At 36.0% G+C, this 21,681-nt stretch overlaps 1 protein-coding gene and 1 pseudogene across 2 annotated transcripts in view; both read right to left on the minus strand.

The window, feature by feature from the left end:
• The window catches only part of LRRTM4 (leucine rich repeat transmembrane neuronal 4), a 917,127-nt gene that overhangs the window by 744,002 nt on the left and 151,444 nt on the right, over positions 1 to 21,681 (minus strand). The window lies entirely within an intron of this gene.
• On the minus strand, positions 19,010 to 19,838 carry LOC122702534 (annotated as a pseudogene).

The raw sequence follows: 21,681 nt of genomic DNA on the forward strand, positions 1-21,681 counted from the left end.
CACACCATCGTGATTATCTGGGTCGTGAAGATCTTTTTTTGTACAGTTCTTCTGTGTATTCTTGCCACCGCTCTAATATCTTCTGCTTCTGTTAGGTCCATCCCATTTCAATCCTTTATCAAGCCCATCTTTTCCTGAAATGTTCCCTTGATATCTCTAATTTTCTTGAAGAGATCTCTAGCCTTTCCCAGTCTGTTGTTTTCCTCTGTTTCTTTGCATTGGTCGCTGAGGAAGGCTTTCTTATCTCTGTTGGCTCAGTCTTCAGCAAATCCTGTTAAACTCCAAGAAAAATTACTACAAATTTATTTTTCATGATTGGCCCAAATGATTCATGCTATATTATGAGAGCTTAAGGAAAACAAGTGTCAGGTTTATGTTTCAGTAGCATAGCTGACAGCAAGTTATTTATTAGTGAGACAAAACAATCTGTACACTTTCCTGAACAACACATAGAACAGAAAACTGATTAAGTGGCGTTGTTACTGCTAGAGGGTTGAACAGCAAGGTCAATTGAAATCAGTGTCTGAATATATGTTTCATAAGAGAAGGTTTTTTATGCACAGAAGATAGTTATTGCTACTGTCTTTTATTTTTCGTGTTCACTTTACACATGGGAAAGTTGCACATAACAGGAACCTCTGACCTGTGGCTTCCAATGCAGCAATACACAAAGACTGACTGAATCTTTGATTTACTCATACATTCAACAAACTCTTGCTAAGTGTAGAGATTGTGCAATATATGCTGGGCACTGAACAAATGCAATTCAAACAGATTTTTGTATTTATCAATTTCCTTTTTATATGTGTTGTTTAATTATCAAAATAAATATGTGAGGCTATACCAAAATATTTCCATTCATATAGTTAATATGTAACAGGTGTAATAAGAACTCCTGTCTTTGAATAAGTTATACAATCAAGACTGGAGCTTAGATCCTCTGATTCTAAATTTCACAACTATGCTTATAACTTCCATCTTCCTTATTACAATGTGCTAAAGCTCAGTATCTTCCTTTATGGAAGGAAGACCTCTAAGACTGATTTTTGCTAATTAAATGCTGACATCAGCAGATAATGAATCAGAGAGATGAGAAAAGGCATTTAAAAAGATTTGATAGCTCACAGGCCAGTAGGATGTGATTATTGCCTGATCAAATTAGTTATCATCTCTAAGAAATATTGCATCTCTCTAAAAAGGTATGGCTGTGTGCAGAGCATAGAATACAAAGAAGAGGCCTAAAGAACCTTTTAAAAGCTCATCCCAGAGTTGCGCTAAGCCTTGAGGTACGTTGGGCCAAGAATTTGATTTACTTTTTCTGTTTCTACTAAAATTATTTGCATAAAACTATCTTCAGTTTATCTCATGCATATGCCACTAAACATTTAAACTCACTCTATTATCTCCTATTTAAAAAGACATGATTCTATGATAAGCAAACAGAGTGATGGATGCCATTGTCTTCCAATACACTGGTCCTTATGTGCTATCCTCTTATCAGTAAATTTTTAAACTAACACCTTGAGTATAATTTGGTTTTCTCCACTACACTCTTTGCATTATGTAGGTTGTTGCTTAGTGTCTGTAGATCAATAAGGAGAAATCAAACACTTGCTGAAGACAAAACAAAAATCAGTGTCCTTGCCCTTAAATGTAGCACAAACTTACTAAAAAAGGGAATTTGGAAAACATGTAACATTAAATCTTGTATTTCAACAAAAGTAACAGTGGTCTTGGACCATAAATTTAAGATCATTATAACTAGGCTCAAACATATCTTTATTAATAAAAATAGGAGCCATTATAGTCAAAACATTTTTCCCAATGAGAAATAAGTTTATTTCTGTAGCAAAAAAGTCTGTGCTTCAGGATTCAATGAAATCTTGGAAAGCATTTTTTTTTGCCTCCTGCTGGTTGTAGAATCATTTTCCCTGCAAAAAGTTGTAGAGATGCTTGAAGAAGTGGGAGTTGGCTGGCGCGTTTTTGTTGTTGTTGTTGTTGCTACAAGTTTGTCTTTGAGAAGTGCTTTGGAGCTTCTTTGTGGTCCAACCTCTGAGCTGGTCATTGCCAGTTGTATAAAATCCACTTTTTGTCACATGTCACAATCTGATCGAGAAATGTTCTTTGTTGAGTAGAATAAGAGAAGACAATACTCCAAATCGATTATTATTATTATTTTTTTAACTTTCAGGTACACACTTATTGAACATTTTCATCTTTCCAATTTGCTTCAGATGCTGAATGACTGTAAAATTCAGTTGATGTTGAATTCTTTGGCAAATTCTCACATAGTTTTAAGAGGATCAGCTTTGATGATTGCTCTCAGCCATTGTCAGCTTCCCATGGTGGCCACTGTACTCCTCACCTCCAAGGATCTCATCTCCTTACCAAAACTTCTTGAACCACCACTGCCCTTTACATTCATTAGCAGTTCCCGGGCCAAGTGTGTTGATGTTGCAAGTTGACCCTGTAGCTTTATGACCTATTTTGAACTCAAATAAAAAAAAAAAAAAAACACTCAATTTGCTTTTTGTCTAACACCAGTTCCCTAGTCTAAAATAAATATAAAATAAATAGCAAGTAATAAAGCATTAGCAAAAAATAATAAAGTGAGAAATGTGCATTAAAATGTGTAACATAACCACATTTAAGAATGCATTCTAATATCAAACAGCAAAGTTCAGCAATGCAAAACCACAATTATTTTTCCACCAACCTAATAGTTTCTTTTTCATTTTATCTATTTTAAAGTGGCTAAAATTATAAACCATAAATACAGACAACTTGGATTGAAAAATATCTCAGAAAACATGTTAATTTATGAAATGGCCAACTCATGGTTCCAATAAAATAGTGTTGTTAAGATGATTAAATGAGATAACATCATCTGACATGGCATAATGTATTCACAAATGGCCATCAGTTTCTTCAGCACTGCCCTTGCAGGAATGAAGATGCCCACAAGACTCAGACAGCTCTTTGTCTTCCCTCTAGGTCTCATCATTGACCCCAAAAGACTAGATGTAGAGCTATGAAAGTCTTGTTTCTCCTGGAGAGAACATCATTCTTTCTCAATATTCCCATATCATCAACTATGATACTACTCAGTTTCAAGAAAATGTAATAACTTGAACTTGAACACATACTCCTCCCATTATGAGCTAGGCTCAGTAGCTTCAGTCATCTCCAACTCTTTGTGATGCTATGGACTGTATCCCACCAGCTTTCTCTCTCTCAGGAATTTTCCAGGCAAGAATACTGGGGTGTGTTGCCAGGGGATCTTCCCAACTCAGGGACTGAACTCACATCTCCTGCATTGCAGGGAGATTCTTTACTGTTGAGCCACCAAGGAAGCCCCATTATATGCTATACACAGCCCAATTTGAGTCCCACTCCTTCCTCTGCTCTTTAGCATATGTCCTCATCCACAGACTACCCAATTATTTCTGTGCCTATCTGATTCATGAAATCAGGCTGCCCTTGGATAAAATAGATTCCTTGGAAATCTTTTCCTGGTGCAGATGTCTTTCCTTTGTCTATTTTCTCTTATGCCAATTCATATAAATCCTGGAGGTAACCGGAGTTTTCCTTGTTATTCCCAGGCTACAAAAAATAGAAATAGTCAGAGAGAAATAAGTATATCCTCTTTATACATATTCTATATTTTCACCTTTGTATATCAATATTGAGCTTCCCTGGTGGCTCAGTGGTAAAGAATACACCCACCAATGCAGAAGATGTGGGTTTAATCACTGGGTTGGGAGGATCCCTGGAGAAGGAAATGGCAACTCACTCCAGTATTGTTGCCTGGGAAGTCCCATGGACAGAGGAGCCTGGTAGGCTAAAGTTCATGGGATCACAAAAAAGAGTCAGACATGACTAACCAATTAAACAACAAAAATATCAATATTAGTCTTACTTCTCTCTTGTGTCTATGATAACAATCTTCTAATCATGAACAAGATGCCGTCTCTTCTAACAAACTCAAAAACCTAAACCAGCAATTTTTCTCAATCTTTTCTCTTTTATCAAAGTTTTCCTCTTAACTCTTAGCTGGATAGTTCATGTGTATATTCTGTAATATTTCTAGTTTTTAACAGAAAAAGGAGGGAAGCTACTTATTTCTATACCTTTCCAGTCACTTCTTCATTCTCTGTTCCCTGCATTAGCACAGATTTTCAAGAACAATCTGTAAACACTGTCTCTACTACTTTTTTCCCATTCACTCTTGAACTTCATACACAATTTTACAATTTAGTGTCACAATTTAAAAGAAACTGTCAGTGTTATGCTTGTGGTCAATTCTTCAACTTCATCTTTACCTTTCCTCACTGTATTTGATCATTGTGAACCCATTCTTCTTGAAACACTTTCTTTACTTGGTGACTAATGCTTTTTTTCTTTTTTTCCTTCATCCTGTCTAATGCCTATTCTGCCTTTTCACAATTTTTATAATTTATTTTTCTCTACTGCCTACAGGTGAATAACTGACCCTTCAGTTTGCTCTAAAGACTGCAGCTAAGGAATCAGCCCTACAATTCAGCTGGCTTCCCAGACTGAAGTGCTTTAAACTGTCATTGACTTCTTTATTTCTCTTTCATCTCACAGCTCATCCATCAGTATGTGTAGTTGCTTTATATCTCAAAAAAAAACCCCACTCTCTTCCACTTGTATATCATTGCCTAGTTCATGGCCAAGATATTCACCTGAATTGAGGGAAGTTTCTGACAAGTTTCTCCATCCTTTTCTCTTCACTTTCTCAAACTTCTGTTTCATGTTTATATACAGCAGGCAGAGAGGGCCTTTGATAATGCCATTTCTCTGCTGAAAAGTGAAAGTGAAAGTCACTGAGTCATGTCCAACTCTTGGAAACCCCATGGATATACAGTCCATGGAATTCTCAAGGCCAGAATATTGGAGTGGGTAGCTGTTCCCTTCTCCAGGGGATCATCCCAACCCAGGGATCGAACCCAGGTCTCCCATATTGCCAGGGGATTTTTTACCAGCTGAGCCAGTGGGGAATCCCAAGAATACTGGAGTGGGTAGCTTATCTCTTCTCCAGCGGATGTCCCAACCCAGGAATCAAACTAGGGTCTCCTGCACTGCAGGAGGATTCTTTACCAACTGAGCTATCAGGGAAGTCCATACAATGGTGTTAGATGAAAAAAAAAATTAGTCCTTTTGCTCATAAAAGATGTACACACTTTTCTATTTCTTAGTGGTCACTCTCTTAATATAGATCAACATTATTAATGCTTAGATTCCTGTGAGAACGTTTTCATGTTTCATTCTTTTTATACCACTCTCCACACTAAGCCTAATCTAGTTTAAGAACAAATCTCATCATACAAATCATACCATTTTGGGGCTGAAAACCTAATAGTGATTGTTTGCTAACCTCAGATAAGTTTTAAAATTCCTAATCTGATCAGTTCAAGCTCTTAATAATCAGTTTGCCTTTTTATCCTGAACTTTCAATATAATTTCTCCACAGTCTCCCCCCAAACAAACAAGCAAGCAAAAAAAAAAAAAAAAAAAAAGAAGAAGAAGAAGAATAAAAAATGCCATCTTGATTTCAGGGCTCTAACCCTCCTTAACTAATTTCAGTCCTTTGGTTATTATTTCTGGTACTATAAACATATATTGATAACTGTGATTTTCTCTATCCAAAATCTTTTCTACACCATTTTTTGCTTTTGTATCCTGATAAATCCTGTTTTAAGATCTCTTCTCAGAATTCCATAGCAACATAAAGGCTGCTGCAATCCCCATAAATTGACAGATTCACTCTCCTGTGTGTATTCATGGTACCTTGGTCACTCTCCCAGAAATCACTTACTGCCGATACTGTGTCCTGATTGTCATATTATTGCAAATCCCTTGAGGCCAGAAAGTACATGTTGCTTCAGATAGATTTCTAGTACTTAGTATAGTACTTGGATTAGAGTAAGTATTTTATATTTATACAAAAAGAGAGGTAAGTAAATGAATGAGTGATGAAAGAGAAATAATGGAAATTGGTAAGACTTTATGTACATAATAGAAATGCATAAATAATATATTATATATAATATATATTAGCTATACATAACACATTAATTTGTATATTATATAAATATGTATATTAAAAAACAATTTCACCATCAAATATATTGAACTTTATTCCCTTTTTCAGAGAGGGCAATGGCAAACCACTCCAGTACTCTTGCCTGGAAATTCCCATGGACAGAGGAGCCTGATAGGCTGCAGTTCATGGGGTCACACAGAGTCGGACACAACTGAAGTGACTTAGCAGCAGCAACATTCCTTCTTTACCATTTTGCTTTACTTACTAAGTACTTAATTAATGATTTCTAACTGTTCAGTAATGGGATTAGGACTTGCTAGGCCCTAGATAATTCTAAAACAGTTGTCAGTCCTTAGATAATTAAGATGGGTCTTAGATAATTTCTCCCTTTAAATCTCTGTCTACTGAGATTTATGTGTCATATTTTGACATTATCATCTTGAAGCTTCATCCTACCCTAACCCTGACTATATCATGCAATTGCCGAAATTTAATAAAACTGATTTATTTTTTGATGTTGTTGAATGAGTAAGTATATCTTTTCTCCTGTTTATACAAGAAAGAGAAAGAGACATATTTTAGCAAAGGAAACTTGGTTGAGAGATTTTCTTTTTTACTAAGAAGAAAAATTATACTTTAAAAATCATTTAATAAAATGTCTTATAGATAAATATAAGTAATTTATTGTTACAGTTCTAAAGGATCCATCTTTGCATTCAGCATAAATTGGAATTATAAGTTGTCTTGCTTGGAAAAACGAGAGAATACCACTTCTATTCTAATTTATTGTTTCATATAGAACTGTCCTTGGATCAGTTTTTATTATGGGAATTTCGCATGATGATATTCTGGTTTCTGATTTACCAATTCACTCTACTTTAAAATATTGCCATATAAATAATTTATAAAAATAGAAAGCAAATACAAGATTCATGTAATTGTGTGCTGGTGAAAAAGTATGCTCTTCAGTTGTCACTGTTTTTAATTTCCCCATCATCTTTTTTCAGATGACTGCTACTTAATACTGGAAAACAATTTTATTCAATTTGATGTGTCAGCTTTTTATAATATAGGCACACCACCTTCTACTGTGCTTTAGTTTATCACATTTTGCAGATATCATGTATTTTACAGATGGAAGGTTTATGGTAACTCTGCCTCAGGCAAGTCAATTGGTGCCATTTTTCCAGCAGCATTTGCTCACTTTATATCTCTGTGTCACATTTTGGTAATTCTCACAGTATTTCACACTTTTTCATTATTATATTGTTAAGGTGATCTGTTTCAGTGATTTTTGATGTTAAAATTGCAAAAAGATCACTCATTGAAGGCTCAGCTCACTGCACTTTTTAGCAATACATTTTAAAAAATTACTTAGATTATACATTATTTTTTAGATATAATGCTATTGTGCAGTTAATAGACTACAATATAGTGTAAGCACAACTTGTATATGCACTGGAAAAAAACAAAACATTATGTGACTCACTTTATTGTGATATTTACTTTATTCCAGTGGTCTGAAACTAAATATGGAGTATCTCTGAGGTATGCCTGTAATTATATTGTAATTAACAAAAATGTTTGCTACTATTAACACTTTCTCTATTGGGCACTACATTTCAGAAAACAACTCAGTTATCTAATAAGAGCAAGAAAAATATTTTCCCTTAAGGAAACTTAAGGCAAAAGAGGCCTTTAGAACAAGAGGAAATTCTGATAATACATATGTAGTAGCTAAATACACTGTTTAACATATTCGAAGAACAGTTTGAGCTCTGATTGTTTAAGCATAGTGAATTGTCAAATGGACTAAAGAAATTTAGAGTTTTCTTTCAACACTACTGAAACCTCCAACTTTCTATAAAAAATAGTTAAGCCACAGCCAGATTCATCAATCTCACCCCCTTATGTTATCTGCCTATCTCACAGGAGTGGTGGGAAAGCTAATTAAAATGGCCACAGGGAACTTATAAATAAGTAGCTGAATGAAATAAAAGTAGAAAAAAAAAACAACAACTTTTAGTTAAGCAACAGGAATTATTGCATATCTTGAATATCTAATATTTTTCATAAAATTCTCCCATTCCTCCTTTTCAAATTATTGAACTCTCATATTATTGGTAAAGGTGATGCCACTTTCTAAGGTAAATTTATAAACTTATTAAACACTCTGCAATCAATATTACTAAATAGCAGGTGTAAGCCATAGCTTAAATTACTTTTATAAAGTAATTTTAAAACTCTAACATAAAAACTCAGCTTTCAGAGATGTTTGAGTTGAAAGCTTCCACTTATCAGTCTCACGTTAATTGCAACCATATTAATACAATTTGGCTTATGAGACCCATGCTCATTATGATTTGGCTGACCCTCTGGGAATGACAAAAATCACACCAATATTTTTACTGTGTGTGTGCTCAGTTGCTCAGTTGTGCCAGACCCTGCAACCCCATGGACTATAGCCTATCAGCCTCCTCTGTCTATGGGATTTCCCAGCAATGATACTGGAGTGGGTTGTCATTTCCTTCTCCAGGGATCAAACCCACATCTCATGCATTGACAGGTAGATTCTTTACCATTGAGCCACGTGGGAGCTATAGCATTTTTACTACTTTATCTCAAAACTTCCCTGGTGGCTTAGAGGGTAAAGCATCTGGCCGCAATGTGGGAAACCCATGTTCGATCCCTGGGTCAAGAAAATACTCTGGAGAAGGAAATGGCAACCCACTCGAGTACCCTTGCCTGGAAAATCCCATGAACGGAGAATCCTGGTAGGCTATAGTTCATGGGGTTGCAAAGAGTCGGACACGACTGACAGACTTCACTTTCACTTTCTTTCACCTCAAAACTGTAATGGGGGTGGAGGAAGATCCTGGACATGGTAGAAAGGTGATATTCATAAAGTGGACTGCTGTTAACTGCCCTAAACCTTTAAAATCTTGTTTCTATTCTACTGAACAACATTCATGAACCTGAATGTGATATATCTCTTAAGCTTTGAACATAGTTTCGTTGTACTGCTGAAACTTAAGCCATTAAATCATTATACTACTCTTCTTAACCAGTGACTTTTCTTTCACTACTTTTCAAACTTCACTTGTATGATACTGATTTTTGTGCAGTATTTGATTGAAAGATATACCCTTTCAGAAATTCTTTTTTAATCCTCTGAAATTAATTTAGCAATAGAGCTACTCTTGAAACAAAGGTGATATTGGCAATTATTATTGGTACCTGACTTTGAAAGTGAAGAAATTTGAAAGCCAAGAAACAAAACTCCAAGTCCAGCTATCCTGCTTCTACTCAGAGTAGATTTTTGTAGAGTCTTTTTGTATTGAATCTCTTGGATTATCTCTGTTTACCATGCTGAGGAAAAGGAAGCAGTTTCTTCTTATTCTCCTCAGTATAGTATGTCTCATCTACCAGTTTCCATAGCTTTTATTTCTATCATCTTTGACTTCCCCAGTGGTCCAGTGGTTAAGGCTCTGTGCTTCCACTGCTGGGAATGTGTGTTTTATCCCTGGTCGTGGAACTAAGATCACACATGTTATGTGATGTGGCCAAAACTTAAAAAAAAAAAAAAATTAGTGCTTCCCTGGTGGCTCAAATGGTAAAGAATATGCCTGCAATGTGGGAGACCCAGGTTCAATCCCTGGGTCAGGAAGATCACCTGGATTAGGGAATGGCAGCCCACTCCAGTATTTTTGCCTGGAGAGCTCCATAGACAGAGGAGCCTGTCGGACTGCAGTCCATGGGGTCACAAAGAGTGACACATGACTGGACGGCTAACACTCTCATCTTCTTTGTGGGTACATCATCTGACTTTCACACTAGACAATGAGCTTCCTTTTCTTTATCCTTGTAACAAAGCCTAACACTATGTACATAATAAGTAGATATAGTATAAGTAACCTAAAAAATAAATGAACAGAAATATTAACAAGCTAATAGCATCACTCACACTTTAATAGAATAATGTTGGGTTGTTCAAAAGGTTTGTCCCGTTTTTACTGTAGAATGGCTCTAGTAGTGCTTAGTTGTCTTTAACTTCATTTGAAGCAATTTTGTTAGATTGTATTGTGGCAGCTGTTACATCAGTATACATTTTTCAAAAACTTAACAAAATTTGTGAATTTTTGTGAAACCATTTTAATATTGAAAATGGAAGGAAAAAAGCAATAGCATATTATACTGTATTGTTTCAATAAAGGTAAAAATGCAACTGAAACACACACAAAAGATTTGCACAGTGTATGGAAAATATGCTGTGACTGATTGAACATGTAAAAAGTGGTTTGTGAAGTTTTGTGTGGGAGATTTCTCACTGAAAAATGCTCCATGTTTGGATTGACCAGTTGAAGTTAACAGAGACTGACTCGAGACACTCATCGAGAATAATCAATGTTTTACCATGTAGGAGATAACTGACATACTCCAGATATCCAAATCAAGTGTTGAAAGTCATCTGCACCAGCTTGGTTATATTCTTTTTTTTGATGTTTGAGTTCCATGTGTATTCAGTTGCTCAGTTGTGTCTGACTCTTGTGACCCCTTGAACTGTAGCCTGCCAGGATCCTCTGTCCATGGAATTTTCCAGGCAAGAATCCTGGAGTGGGTTGCCATTTCCTCTTGCATATAAATTAAGAGAAAAAAAAAAAAACAACCCTTTTTGACAAATCAATTCTCTATTGAAATGAAAAACATTCTGTTTTTAAAACAAATTGTGACAGGGAATGAAAAGTGGATACTGTACAACAATGTAGAATGGAAGACGTCATAGGACAAATGAAATGACCATCACTAACCACACCAAAGGCCATTCTTCATCCAAAGAAGGTGATGTCATGTATATGGTTGGATTGGAAAGGAGTCCTCTGTTATGAGATTCTTTTGAAAAGCCAAACAGTTAATTCCAACAAGTACTGCTCCCAATTAGATCAACTGAAAGCAACACTTGATGAAAACCATCTGGAATTAAGCAATGGAAAAATGCATAATCTTTTACCAGGATAACACAAGACTGCATGCATGTTTCTTTGATGACCAAGCAAAACTGTTATAGTTTGACTGGGAAGCTCTGATTCATCTGCCATATTCACCAGATATTGCATCTTCAAATTTCCATTTATTTTCATCTTTACAAAATTCTGTTCTTGGAAAAAATTTCAATTCCCTGGAAGACTTAAAAGGCACTTGGAACAGTTTATTGCTTAAAAAGATAAAAAGGAAAGACAGAATTCTGTAGTTGCTTAAAAAAATGGCAGAAAGTAATGGAACAAAATGGTAAATACGTTGTTCAATAAAGTTCTTAGTGAAAATGAGAAATGTCTTTTATTTTTACTTAAATAAGGCGAAGGAACTTTCCTGACAACCAAAAATATTTAGCCAACCAATATTTGCCAAAATTAACCTTTCTTTAGTAGTTGAGAGGAGGAAACAAAAGTGGGTAAGTAAGAAAAAAAGGTTATACCTGGAAACTGGTCATTAGAATTTGGACCAAAACTCAAACTGAGACTGCTAATCAATTGCTAAAGTAAGCAACCAATTAATATGTATTAGGTTTTATGATGAGGACTTCTATTTTGCTAATATTAGTTTAGCCTAGTGAAAAGAATTATTTTTACTTTAAAAAGATAATATAGTTTTTACTATAAAACCTGATGGCCATCAGACCACTTTGCATTGTCCATGAATTGAGCTCAAACTTCTTCCTTCAGTGTGATAGATTATCTCCATTTCATACAAAGAAATACAGAAAAAGAAAACTTTTTTGCTCCAAATTCACAAATAACAAGGAAAGACTGGAACACAGTGATCTGATATCTTAAAAAATATATGACCAGGAAAAAAATAGGTATTTCCATTCTAATGGGCAACAACTGAGGAGATATAGTACCCAATGCTCTGGGAGAAATAAATTTTCCTTCAGCAGGCTGGTGATGCATATCCTACAAAATTAACTACTGTAAAGTTGATCAATAAAGCCAATCTTTTAAATAGATAATTTCTAATTGTAGAGGAAGTATTTATTCCTTAGATCTGGATTATTGAACTCACTTGTAATTAAAAGTAAATCTTAGCAAGAAAACCTCACACAGAATTGGTATCTGCTTGGTTGCTTTGTACTATTTATCAGGGCAGAGGAATTTATACATATATACCAATCTTACATGCCCCCATTTGAGAACAATTTGAGACAGCGAAAAGAAAATATTTGGTTAGAAGAAAACACAAATTGTATTAAAAAAAACAAAAAAACAAAAAACACTTCATATACTGTTCAGAAAGTGCCTGGAGTTCCCTGAGTGCTCAGCTAGTAAATAATCTGCCTGCAAGGCAAGAGACCTGAATTTGATCCCTGGGTTGGGAAGATCCCCTGGAGTAATGAATGGCTACCCACTCCAGTATTCTGGCCTGGAGAATTCCATGTCCATGGGGTAGCAAAAAGTTGAACACCACTGAGTGACTTTCACTTTGAAATGCTTTTATATATATGAGATGCAATCACTGCATGAAATTTTTGAGAGCTATAATCTTGATGTGTCTATTTGAGACTAACAAATACTCTGAAGAGTGAAACTACAGTTTTGGACAAAAACTACTTTTGTACTATTTTTGAGCTCATGTTTTAAGTTTGAGTTTATTGTTAGTTTGTGTTTTTGTTTGTTTTGGCAGTTAAAGGTCATTGATTTGACAACAACAGTCTTGGGAAAAATCACAGGTATACATTTAAAAGACTAAAAATAGCTTCATATTACTCTCAGGGTTATTTCAATGCCTCCAAAGTTGTCTCTAAATGCTAACTCAGGCCCTTTTCCAAATTGTTTGAAAGTCTTTGATCTGGGTATATATTTTTAAGATGTAATGATTGTGCCAAATAACTTGGCAACAGGAGAAAAAAAATCACAAATGCTTAGCTAATTGTTACTTTGGTCAAACTTATAACTTGTCCTTTCACCCTTGGTGTGTTTCAGAAGGAAACTTGTGTTAATAAATCAAAGTCTGTAGGCTCACATATATAAGAGTGTCTATTTCTCCAACATTCAAAAAATTATCAACTCCTATTAGGAAATATATTTCCCATAAATCTTTCCATTTTAAAAATCAGTTTTCAGCATTGATGTTTTCTATTCTCATCCTTTAATCTCACTTCCTAGTGAAAATGATTTTTTCTTATCCATGTTTAAAAAGAGTATGTCCTCTGCCATGCTCAAGATCTCTCTTCATGATAGATTCTAATACTATAATAGTAGAATACTTGCCCTTACATCTGCTACTGAAATTTATCTTTTAATTTAGTGTTTCTTTGTTAATAGCTCAATATCTATCATGATTTGAACTATTTTCCAGACATAATTTTTCATAGACCAAGTTATATCAGTCATAAATACCAATTTGAAATATGTTATTAAAAGATGCTGCTACTAATTAGGACTTTCTTTCATCTGCTAAGTTTAGAATTTAAATCCCTAAGCGATATAATATAAAATCAATATTCAATTTGCTGAAGTTATGTTCACAAATATTTCTCATTGTGTGTTTTCTCATAAAAATAAGTAATTGCAGCAACTGAGCCACTGACTGCTTTGTTCATCAAATTACCTGTAAGCCCAGCATGTCTCCAGAAGCCTCCCAATCCTCTTGTCAGGGTTAGGTGTTCCTCTGCTGTCACTCTTATTCCCCATGTGGTCCTTGTCACTCTAAATTATAATTGCTTTTTTACTTCTCTGTATCCCCCATTAGACTAACGCTCTTCAAAAGAAGAAATTATGCCTGTTAAATCCCAAGTGTCTGATACAAGTGCTACAGTTTCTGTTTAATAAATGTTTGCATGAAAAAAATTAATATCAATTAAAGTCAACTAGGAAAATATGTAATGAATCACATGTGCATGTTCTGCTGTTTTCTGGTACTAATGATTCACACTTTATGAGAAAATATTACAATTTAACCAACTTTATGGGGAAAAATATAGCTGTTTTCATCTAATCATGCAAATAACATTCTTCCATTGAGAGTGTGTTTGTGTGTGTGTGTGTTTTAATGAACATTGAATCCTGCCTTGTGGAATTTCTTCAAGTTAGTTAATGGTAGAAAAAAAATAAACACAATAATATTTTATCCTCATAGGATTACATTGAAAATTAAATATAGTCTATATGCAAGAGTATCTGATACAAAGTAGCATTTAACCATTTGGAGACTTCTTTGTTTCTTTGTCTTTTAGGTTGTATATTTGCTTGTGTGTGTGTGTGTGAGCATGTGCATGTGTGTTTTTTCTTCTTTTAGAAGAGGTGTAAAACAAAGAAGATAAATAATTGACAGATTTTCTTTAATAAGGAATGTCATTTCTCAGCCTTTGTTCTTTTAAAAAATAAAAACCAAACTTTTTTTTTTTTTAAGTAGAAGAGTTCTATCTTTAGTTTTAACTTATCTGCCCTAAGTTGATATTAAAGTTGACTGAAAAGTTTAAGGAACAATGCTAATCAAACCCGTAGAGAAAATGAAGGGTTGTAACCTCCTACTGTAGCACTTCTCTGGTGGCAGTCTTGCTCCTCTTTGTCCCACTTAAGCTTATGATAAGGAAAGAAGAAAATGTTCATTAACAAAGAAACCTTGACTTAGCTTTGAAAGAAAACTGCTCGGATTAATTTACCTGTCACTGCTAAACTTGTCCCACAAATCATTGTGTGTGTATATATATAAACACACATCATAGATTTTAAAAGATACTATAAGAAAGATACTTATAAAGAACAATTGACAAATAAATGTTTTCTTAAATTCAGGACTATATTCAATAGAATAGAAATCACCAGAAACTTTTCATGTCAGGTATAACTGATATTTGATGTTTGGAGAAATGGGGCCAACCTCATAAGTGGGAAACCCATTTTGTTGTGATTTTAGAGGTCTATTTTAAAGACCTCCCTGTCCTGAAATAGCTCCCATGCTGGTACTTGAAACCCCTATTAGATATCTTAAGCCCTAAAGATTTTGGTCCTCACATTTTCCTATTAAATTGAAATTGCTTTACAAGATGTAACACCATAGGAAGCATCAGCTAACACCTGATCAGGGACTGCTTTCCAATCTGGCAGACAGCTAATTAAGTGAGATAGTCCCTATGGGAAAGTATATTGAAAATAGGGTGCCATAAGGAGTAGAAGAATACTAACTGAGAAGAAGGAAGCTAAAGAAAATTTGGTCAAATTGAAATTTATTCTAGGGATATATGTATTGGAAATCAACAGCATTTTCTTTCTCACTCACTAAAGTACTGATATTTAGTCAGGTACATATATCAGAATGATCTGGGGGTATTAAACAATGTTTTAAGTCTGCCAGTTAGTTGAATGCATCAGAATCTGTGGTGCATAGAACTGGCCTATCCAGGTCTGCATGTTTAAAATCACTCCAGATCATTCTGTTATATACACCATTGCCATAAGAAGTCAGCGAAGTAACAAATTTGGGCACAGTTTCATTCAACAAACATTCATTGGAAATTTACTAAATAGAAGAAACAATGTTGAGGTAATATGAATGTAACTGGTGAAAAAGATATGAGTTTTATTTTCAAGGAGATCATAATCTACCAGGAATAATAAATAATGAGCGTTAGACATGCGTTCAGTTGCTTAGTCATGTCTGACTCTTTGCGACCCCATGGACTGCAGCATGCCAGCCCTCCCTGTCCATCACCAACTCCTGGAATTTACTCAAACTTATGTCCATTGAGTGGGTGAAGCCATCCAACCATCTTATCCTCTGTTGTCCTCTTCTCCTCCCACCTTCAATCTTACCCAGCATCAGGGTCTTTTCAAATGAGTCAGAGAATTTGAAACTCAATGAGTATTGGAGTTTCAGCTTTAGCATCAGTCCTTCCAATGAATATTCAGGACTGATTTTCTTTAGGATGGACTGGTTGGATCTCCTTGCAGTCCAAGGGACTCTCAAGAGTCTTCTCCAACACCACAGTTCAAAAGCATAAAGTTTTCAGCCCTCTGCTTTCTTCATGGTCCAACTCTCACATCCATACATGACTACTGGAAAAACCATAGCCTTGACTAGACAGACTTTTGTTGACAAAGTAATGTCTCTGCTGTTCAGTATGCTGTCTAGGTTGGTCATAACTTCTCTTCCAAGGAGCAAGCATATTTTAATTTCAAGGCTGAAGTCACCATCGGCAGTGATTTTGGAGCCAAAAATAAATAAATAAAATCTGTCAGTGTTTCCACTGTTTCTCCATCTATTTGCCATGAAGTGATGGGGCCAGATGCCATGATCTTAGTTTTCTGAATGTTGTTTTATGCCAACTTTTTCACTCTCCTCTTTCACTTTCATCAAAGAGACTCTTTAATGCTTCTTTGCTTTCAGCCATAAGGGTGGTGTCACCTGCATATCTGAGGTTACTGATATTTCTCCTGGCAATCTTGATTCCAAGTTGTGTTTCATCCATTCCAGCGATCCTCATGATTCACTATGCACATAAGTTAAATAAGCAGAGTGACAATATACAGCCTTGATGTACTCCTTTTCCTATTTGTAACCAGTCTGTTGTTCCATGTCCAGTTCTAACTGTTGCAGTTTGACCTGCACACAGATTTCTCAGGAGGCAGGTCAGGTGGTCTGGTATTCCCATCTCTTTCAGAATTTTCCACAGTTTGTTGTGATCCACACAGTCAAAGGCCTTGGCACAGTCAATAAAGCAGAAGTAGATGTTTCCCTGGAACTCTCTTCCTTTTTTTAATAATCCAACTGATGTTGGCAATCTGATCTCTGGTTCCTCTGCCTTTTCTAAAACCAGTTTGAACATCTGGAAGTTCATGGTTTATGTACGGTTGAAGCCTGGCTTGGAGAATTTTGAACACTACTTTGCTAGCTTGTGAGATGAGTGCAATTGTGCGGTAGTTTGAGCATTCTTTGGTATTGCCTTTCTTTGAGATTGGAATGAAAACTGATCTTTTCCAGCCTTGAGGCCACTGCTGAGTTTTCCAAATTTGCTGGTGTATTGTGTGCAGGATTTTCACAGCATCATCTTTTAGCATTTGAAATAGCTCAACTGGAATTCCATCACCTCTACTAGCTTTGTTCATAGTTATGCTTCCTGAGGCCCACTTGACTTCACATTCCCGGATGTCTGGCTCTAGGTGAGTGATCACACCAGTGTGATTATATGGGTGTGAACACCTTTTTTGCATAGTTCTTCTGTGTATTCTTGCCACCTCTTCTTAATATCTTCTGCTTCTCTTAGGTCCATACCATTTCTGTCCTTTATAGTGCCCATCTTTGCATGAAAATTTCCCTTGATATCTCTAATTTTCTTAAAGAGATATCTTGTCTTTCCCATTCTATTGTTCTCCTCTATTTCATTGCATTGATCATTGAGAAAGACTTTCTTATCTCTCCTTGCTATTCTTTGGAACTCTGCATTCAAATGGGAATATCTTTCCTTTTCTCCTTTGCCTTTTGCTTCTCTTCTTTTCACAGCTATTTGTAAGGTCTCCTCAGCTGACCATTTTGCCTTTGCATTTCTCTTTCTCGGGTATGGTCTTGATCCTTGCCTCCGTACAGTGTCAGGAACCTCTGTCCATAGTTCTTCAGGCACTCTATCAGATATAATTCCTTGAATCTATTTGTCACTTCCAATGTATAATCATAAGAGATTGATTTAGGTCCTACCTGAATGATCTAGTGGTTTCCCCACTTTCTTCAATTTAAATCTGAATTTGTCAATAATGAGTTCATGTCTGAGCCACAGTCAGCTCCTGGTCTTGTTTTTGCTGACTGTATAGTCTCCATCTTTGGCTGCAAAGAATATAATCAATCTGATTTCAGTATTGACCATCTGGTGATGTCCATGTGTAGAGTCTTCTCTTGTGTTGTTGGAAGAGGATATTTGCTATGACCAGTGTTTTCTCTTGTCAAAACTCTGTTAGCCTTTGCCCTTCTTCATTCTATACTCCTTAGCCAAAATTGCCTGTTACTCTAGATATTTCTTGACTTCTTACTTTTGCTTTCCATTCCCCATAATCTACTAAATATTATAAAATTTTTGCAATTTAAATGTGGAGGAAATGCATTACTTTTGTAGAGGACATTCAGAAAAAGCTTCCTGGAACATATGCCCAGCCCTCTTCCTGATTTCCCTTACCTTCCCCTGATCTCTCACAAAGGACTCTCACAGTGATCTAAACCATAGCCTCAGTCTCCTTTGTGTCTCTAAACTGTTTGGCTTAACATAACAAGTATCCTCAGCAAAATATTGGGGTTGAATGTGACCCTAGATCCCAGTCACTCTCCTTTATACTTTTTCATGGGATAGGGTACACAAGCATTTGACCCCAGGATCTTGGGTTTCTTTCTTTTTTTCTTTTTTAAATCATTTTATTGTTTATACCATAGTCATATTTGAATTGGCAGAATTGTTCCCATGACAGAGACCTGTTATTCAAACAAAAATAGGTGAAGGTCTTCATAAAGCTTGAGGAGAGAAATTCCACAATAACTAACACAAGAATGGCTGTAGCAATCTCAGACAATGGTGCCAAGGGGTGGAACAGATGGGAACAAAGGTTGCTCCAGCAACAGCTGATCTACGTATGTTGGCCTGAGACCACTGCTGCTTCCTAAAAGGGATTTCTTAATATGTTTGGTAAGGGGATCACTTGTAACAGACATATAAGTGAAGTAGGGTGACACTTGTGCAGAATGAATTCTACAAGTTCCTGGGCAGGTTTTACAGATTTCATTGGTGATTATTAGTTGTTTAATTATGACTCTGCAAAGGCAGATACCATAGACAGACATTCAGGGAAATTTAACAACTGGTGAAATTCTTAAGCCAAAAAATAAATAGCCACACATACCAAACCTACACACCATGAATTAAAATGGTGCCATGTTAGGCTTCTGAAAGAATCAGAACAGGAGAGATTATTCACACAGAAGATCTTCATCTTTCTCTTGAACCAGGAGATTAGCAGGCTCTGTCACTTCTCCAGCTGCCCTCTCTTGCTCCAAGGTCTTATCAGATTTTTCCTTGAATCTTTTTATTCTCCTGTATTTTCTTTAACCTGTAGAACTCTTCTCGCTCTCTCTCATCCAGCTCTGTGATGATATAGGAAAGGGTAGGTTCAATCCAGGGAATGATGACATGTTCAATGGCATTTGCCTGCCTGTTGATTATCTTAATAGCTTTATCCAAAGTAACAAAGGAAGTCTGCAGCAAATCCAGTTCCACTGCTTTGGCATAATTCCTCTTCAGTTTAGTCAAACCGTTCCCCACCTCGGCCTAAGCCAGTCAGTTCATAACTGTCAGTTCCTTCATGGTAAGTTCAAACACTGGCAAAGGAACACCTGTTACATTATCTTTCTTTGCTCTAATCTTCATTTGGGGTCCATTTACATTTTGGATAGCTGGGGTGCTTAAGTCCCTCGCTGTGAACTTGGCCTCAGAAAATGAAAAGGCAGCTTCTCTCATCACTTCACCCATCTACATTTTAGTCTCTATTATTATCTTCTTAAGGATCTGTTGAAAGAGTTAAGGCACCAGGTTTCTTTCTTCATGAAGTTTCCACCTATCTGTGCTCCTTTTAATGGAGCCTTCATGATGGTCTGTGAAGATTTCAGTTCGGTCTTTGCCTGATATTCTGAAGATGAGTGTTTGGCTCAGGTCCCTGGCTGGGTAACCGTGGCTGCAACAACCCAACCACTGAGTCTTTCTAAACCTGATACAGCTGCTTGTGTCACATGACTCTCTCATGATGCTAAGAGGCAGCCAGGATATGCCGTCTTCACTTCTGTTTCCTGTTGGTACCTATCATATCTTGAGTTTCTACTGTAGCACTTACACCCCACACCAGTGTATTTACTTAGCCAACTTAAAGAAGGCTCCCTATGGTGGAAAGCAGTATGCTGGGCTCTGAAAAACAGGAATGTATAAAACCCCATCCTTTTCCTTGAGGAACACCTGACCTACTGATAATGGGATGTAGATTTTAGGTTCTGAGTTCATACTGTCCCCTTGCTTGCCTCACTTTAAGAGTGAGCTTCTGTGACATCAGCCCAGGCATCTGCCCCAATCTTAGTCTTCCCACGGGCATAACTGTGGGCCTTAGAGTAGATTCTGCAAGGACTAATCACTTGTCCCTAAATTTTACTGACTACAGTTCTGTTTCACTTTGGCATTATTCATAGAGACCTCTAAGTACTCCCCATGCAAATATCTCCTCAGTGTGAATAATGACAGGGGGATCTATGGAGTGGACAAGGATCACAGACATCTAGGGTATCTGAAGGCAACATTTTAGTTTGCGGTATAGCCAAGATTCTAGCAGGATGTCATTTGGAAGAAATTAATTTATCTCTGAACAAAGACTAGGAGACAGTGGAAGAAAAGTATCACCCTTAATATGTTCACTCCTAAGTTTCTCCCAAATCTCTGCAGTATACTACAGTTGTATCTGTTTAGCCACCCTGCAAATGCTCTGTATTTGCAAGTATTTTGCAAGCAGCTATGAGTGTTTAATTTTGGGATAATGCCTTCTGGATGTGCTAACCCCAAGAGTATTTTGAACAGACTAAATGTGAATTACTGGTTGTAAAAAGAAAATTTGGCTGCTTCAAATCATGTCTGTCTGTAACTGAAGACATGACAATGTTGAAACTCAAGGTCATGTCTGTGCAATGAAAGCCCATAAGGGTATCTGTGGCAGCAGGACTATCAAGGGATACATGGGTAATAATTAATCAGAAACTGCCATCATTAATTAGATACAATTTTGCAAATTGTTCTACATTTTATCAGCAGCATGGTATGGCAGAGATATATTTATATAAAAAGTTAAAATATCTTGATTTAACTTTTTGCCGTCTAATTTCTCTACCTCAGTTTCATTGTAAGAATAAAATAAGTAATGCTCATTTTCAAGCTATGAAAGATATTCCCTTACATTTGTTTATTAATGTACTATTTAATAAGTATTTTAACATACATTGTGTCTATTGAGACACAACTATATTTTTTAACCAAACAGGGGAGATTTGTCCTTTTCTTTTTTTGGGTAGTCAGTTTCTCAACTGCAAAGGTGACTAACCAACAAAGTGTAGTTGCTTTGTGGCAAGATTATTGACTCAAATACTGGTTTTATACTTCTTAGTTCACTATTTGCATAATTAATGATTATCTTGCTTGTAATTAGAGGAAATCTTGACCCAAACTATAATAAACTAAAGTGAAATTGCTTGGTTAAATAGATCTGAAAAGAATATGGCTAATTCTGACTTTACAACTGCAGTAGCTTAAACGAGGTAATGGACATCCCTATCTTAAGACCCTTTCCTCTGTTTCATCATCAAGTTGATTTCCTTCAGGATAACCAATTGACTTGAGCAGTTCCAGTCTCCTAAACTGAAACTACTCATTCCAAAACCAGTGAAAAGTTTTCCTTTTCAGAAATCCCAGCAAATGTATTCTTTGATCAACTCTGTTCAGTGTTACTGAACCCAATTACTGTAGAGTATGAAATGGATACTCCAATTGGTTTAAGCCAATACACCTGTTGGAGAAAATTCTATTCACAGATGAGAGCTAGAGGCATGATTTG

The sequence above is a fragment of the Cervus elaphus genome, chromosome 11, assembly GCF_910594005.1.
Source record: "Cervus elaphus chromosome 11, mCerEla1.1, whole genome shotgun sequence".
NCBI lineage: Eukaryota > Metazoa > Chordata > Mammalia > Artiodactyla > Cervidae > Cervus > Cervus elaphus.